Source organism: Trichosurus vulpecula, chromosome 2 (genome assembly GCF_011100635.1).
Source record: "Trichosurus vulpecula isolate mTriVul1 chromosome 2, mTriVul1.pri, whole genome shotgun sequence".
NCBI classification, from domain to species: domain Eukaryota; kingdom Metazoa; phylum Chordata; class Mammalia; order Diprotodontia; family Phalangeridae; genus Trichosurus; species Trichosurus vulpecula.
Genome location: NC_050574.1, coordinates 254,648,057 through 254,653,695, shown reverse-complemented (window position 1 = coordinate 254,653,695; position 5,639 = coordinate 254,648,057).

The window sequence follows — 5,639 nt, the reverse complement described above, 5'->3', positions numbered from 1 at the left end:
TTGGATGCTTCTTTGAACATTTGGACTCTTTATATTTAACCACTCTGTACTTTACAGGCAGACAAGTAGTGTCAGATTGTATTTCTCCACTGAGCTCTACCCAAAATCCTAGGAAGTCTTTCCAATGGGCTGATTGGGCTACTTGCATAAGTTGTGAAAAGGCCCTTCATGGGAGAAAAATAACAAGTCATCATATAATAATTTTGGGCCATTGCTCAGTGCTTTAACTGAGTGACAGAATTTCAATGATTAGATCATCAAGGGGGCAATGAATAACTTCCCTAAACCAGCCAACTGCTTCTGTATTTGAATAAGCCATCAAAATTTACCAATGGCAAGCTACTGTCTCTGCTGAATAGAATAACACTATGGAGAGACTTCTTGCTTGTGACTATGCTACTATAATTTTCTTTGATAATGGGACTTAGCTTTGGTGCTGCACAAGGTTGGCTTAAATTCCATAATGTAACTGGACACTTTACTTTTGGCCTATCACTCTCAGCGGTGGATTTCATTGGGAATTTGAAAGGACTTTCTAAATATAAGTTTTAGTTTGTTATCTCCTTCCGCCTTTAGTAAATGAACTTATTTCCTTATGGAGATAGCTTGTTCTCCATAATAGCCAGTTTATTAAGGGGAATATGTAGTTTTCTGTTTCAGTGCTGCCTTAGTGCCAGTTATAAAGATGAAAGAATGGATGATGATGGTGAGGATGCTCTTCTGCTCAATACTACCTCAGTACCACAGCAGGATTTTTTCCTTCCCTTTTCTGGGATCCATTTAGATTTCTAGGATTCGTTTTGATTGCATCAGATTCAGATCCCTTGCTCCTCTCCACCCCATCTCCAGAGAAGCAGGATGTTGCCTTCAGTTTTTAAATTTACTTTATCTACTGGAGAGTTTAGACAAATTATATGAAAACCATGAAGAGCTTGATGGTAAGGGAAGATCAGTGGTGTCTAACTGAAGATAATAAGTTGAGGTGGAAGATGGAGTGGAGGGAAGAGATAGGGGATAACATTGTCCAACTGATACTTGTATAAATTTAGAAGTTGGACATTGGGTTCTCACAAGAGAAAGTGGGGATCATTATATTCTGGGCAAGAAAGTATGATTTCATTCACTTAGAGATAGATGTCCCATTTGGGGAGATCAAGAGAACAGGAAAATGGATACCAGAGTAAGGAGAAGAGAATGGATATAATGTCATAGGTCAGTGTACAAGGTGTAAGCAAGGGGGTAAAAACACTTAGTATCTGCTTCCACATACAGTTTTCACAAGTGGAGCAGAGGCATCTTTGAAGTTTCCAAGTTCTGATATGCAGTCTTTTGTCTTGCTATTTTTAAAGTTCTTCCTTATAATGACCTCCATCTTCAATTTAAACTCCTGGCTGATTTATGAAATTGATGACATTGCAACTCTTCTGAGGCAGGTAATTATAGTTTCCTCCTTGTTTACCATTTCACCCATTCTTTAGAGTATATATTCCCTTTGGCAGTAATTTTTTGTACCTCAAACCAAGGCATAGGTTATATACTAGTACACATACAATATAGTCTTGGGCCTTTTGTCTGGGTGAAGTCCTAGAATGCATTAGATGTTACTCATCATATTCAGGCCTTGGACCCCAGCGGGCTAAGAAGCCTGCATGGCTTTGGTGATTTAAAATATGTATATAGCTCTTTTTCATGGAGATCTTAACAGAGTATGAGTTAAATTCATTAATGCCTGCCTTTTGGGTGATCTCATATAAACCGATGTTGAGAAGGGAGTGTAGTTTTTCTGACTTGATGGACACATGTTTTGGACTATTGTGGTACTCTCACTAACTTCATCCCTCAAAGGCAGGGTTTCTTTGAATATCCTTGCCGAGTGTTGCATTTTTAATAAAAGGGTCTGTTTTGTTTCTTTGTTTTAGCTATTTGCCTCATTGGGTCAATCTCTCCAAATCATGACTCTACATTTTAAAAGAGCATACAAGTGATAAAAACATTAGTTAGCAAACAGTAAACACAGAGGGCTCCTGTATGCTCTGTACCTCCCATTCAGTCGTGTTATTATAAAAATCTGGTTTGCTGTAGAATACTTTGTGAAAGTCTGCCTGTTCCCTTCTCAAGCTTCTATCAAGGATGTTTTTTTCAAGTATATAGATTATTTTTGAAGTTTGGTAAACATAGGAAAGCTGGTATATGGATTCAGTATTGATTTTTATTACCCTTTTTGGATAGCAATAATTTTTATGACTTTTTTGAAAGAATTAATATCCTTCCCTCTTTTATGTAACTAAAGAATCAATCCCTCCATTCCCTCAGAATGGTTTCTCTTCCATCACAGGTTACTTCTGAGTTCATCTGCTTCTTCTGAACCCATTATTTTCTTGATTGATTTTTAAGGCCATTTATACTTACTAATCTAGAGCATGAGGGTCTAAGAGGTTGGAGCCTAAATATGCTGGTTCTACTTGCAATGATGAAGAAAAGAGTTTGCTATGAGAGAAGTACATATAGATATTTTGTATGTGTTGTCCTCCTTTTTAAAGGATGATCTGACTCAATTGTGATTCTTACATAACTATATCTACGTGGTTTTTTTCTTACCACCATCTCACCTTTCTATGATTCATAATTTATAGCTCTTTTCTTCTGAAAGATTTATAAACAAATTAACTTTCTAAACTGGTGTCAACCAGCACCATAGCAAGGGCTCCCATTCATAATGCTCTTCTCTAATGACCTTTTAATTGATGATCTGACCCTTTCTTGATCACCATCTTTCTTGACCATTCTGTACTATTTGAAATTACTAATTAACAGCTCCTTCACTATGCTTTCTTCTCCATTTGCTTGTATGCCAATTTTCTCTCCTACTTTTACATCTACCTCTTTGTAATATATAGAATACATTTATATCTATCTACATACACACATATGTACATATACATACATATGTACATATATACACACACACCTTTAATTGTGTTTGTTGATTCAAAAGAAAGACAATAAAAGTTGATAGAGGGATTTGTCTAATGATAATATCTTGATACAAAAACAAGTTATATATAGCAAGTGCACATGCCAGATGAGGGCATGGCCAACCTGAGTAATTTTATCTGAACTAAAGACAGGAATATGAGTTAAGAGAAGATCATGGTAGCATGAAAGGGAGGCAAAGAAGATAGCAATTATGGCAACAGATGTCTGATTCTTCAACCTAGACTCAACTCAAATATCTTCTAGGAAACCTTCCACAATCCAAGTTTCCTCCCCTAAATTGCTTTGGATTTATTTATCTCTCTGTATAAGTTGTCTTCTTACCTTCTCTCCCCCCCAATAGGATATTAAGTTCTTGAGGTATGTAATCTATCCTTCTATTATACACTACCTAGCACAGTGCCTTTAATATAATAGATACTTAATAAATTTATGTTTACTTGGACTGAGAGAAGGAAATATGTGGGAAAGATATTGCCAGGTAAAGCTGATGGGTTGGCACCTTATACAAAAATACAAGATTAAAGTTTTAAAATGTCTTTTTATTGATAGCTTTTTTTTTAATTTCACCTCTATTTTCCCCTGTAGTCCACTCCTTACCCATTTCAGAGATCCTTCCTTTACAAGAAACATTTTTAAAGAAAAAAAAGAGTAAGGAATAGAGAAAAAAAATAAGAAAAATTAATACTTTGTAAAAAAAATCTCATTACATAAAATACTCCATACCTATTGACATCTGCCTCTACAAAGGATTTGTGTCGTGATTTCTTGAGATGAAAATTTTAAAGCAATAATTCTATCATTTATATATACATATGTGTATATGGGTAGATATACATAAACATGTGTGTGTTCACACACACATACACACACACACACACACACACACACACACACACACACACACACATATATATATATATATATACACACACACAAACATATTTCTGCAAAATACTTCGAAACGTTTGCTTCACAATTATCTAAAATGAGATCTGGTGAAACGTATCAATCAAACATGAAATGATGTTATCTAGCTGTAAAACTAAAGAGAAATACCTACCCCACGGCAGTATTCTATCATATTTCTGAAAACTAGTTTAATACAAGGTGATGTCTTTATTTAAATAATATTATCAGACAATATGTTACACATTATAAAAGCAAAATTCATATTCACTTTGAAGATTTGAAATAAATACTGGAAGGAAAAGATATCTCTATTGTCAAATTGAAATGGCTTAAAGTAGTATGGGGGGTAGTAAATTTTACTTAACAAATCATGTTGCTATACTAATATGCTAATTTATTAATTATTTCTTCCATTTTTCCTGGGATTTTGATTTATAGTCTCACAACTTCAGTTCTCAGCCTTGGTGCTTTCTCCCATATTTTACATTGAATCCTTCCTTTTTATGGGGAAACACATCCCACACACAAAGATATAGATAGATAGATAGGTAGATAGATAGATAGGTAGATAGACAGATAGGTAGATAGATAGATAGACAGACATCAAGATGAAGATATTTGGATCTGTATCTGTAATTTTGTCTCTTAATGGAATGCCTGGTGTATAAAATCACCTTAATGGTGCAAATCATTAAGTCATCTCTAATTTATAGTCACATAGATTTGTTTGGGGACACTGAAAAGTTGAGTGGCTTCCTCATTGTTGGAACTAATATGTTTCAATGTTAGAACTTCAAAACAGGTCTTCTTGATTTCAAGGCCAGGCTTCTATCAACTATACTACTCTGCTACTCTTGTATATCTTTTTAAAATAATTTTCTTTGTAAATATTTTTCCTTGACTCAATTATATTCACAACCTCATTTTAGTCTTCCTTTTAAATTTAATAATTGGCCTTCCCCAAAACACTTCTTCCTAATTTGGGTTTAGTAATATGGTATTACTCCAAATTTGTGATATCACCAGGTAAATGAGTAGTATTATAAATGAGGGATTAAAGTTGAGGTACATCTAAACATCTATGAAGGAAGGTAAGGAATTATGTTTGGAGTCTGGGTGAGGTTTTTCACATAAAACGTCTTTGGAGATAATGTTTTTTATATACAATGGAGCTCTAAAAATATGTTGACTTCTTAATTCTCCTCTGTCACTCTGCGCCTCATCTAGTTATATTAAAGAAAATTTCATGTAGGTCTTTAAGCAGGAATAACTAGGAGTGTAGGTTTGGAAGAGAAGTGGTACAAAGAACAGTTGACCCAAGACATGGGTAATCTTATCACACTGGGAAAGAAGAGACCTACTCCTCAGAGTGCATTGTCCCAAAGTTCCCCCAATATCCCTTAACTCAAACAGATAAACATGTTCCCAGAAAGAAAACATATGTTCCCTCATCTATCATTGTCCTGAGACAAAATCTCCTTCCCTTACCCTACTGTGGCTTTCTGAGTGAGTGACCTGAGTAGTTATGATTTTGAATAGTTCTTTTTTGGACCCTTAAATTACCAAAACCCTAAGATGTGTGTGTGTGTGTGTGTGTGTGTGTGTGTAACAACAATGCTGCTAGAAGCTGCTGTGGCGGTGTAAGACCAACAACACCAGCACACAGGAGGGCTGCTAACACAGGTTCTTTAATCTGCTTTTCAAAGGAAAGTAACATTGAGGGGTTTACAATC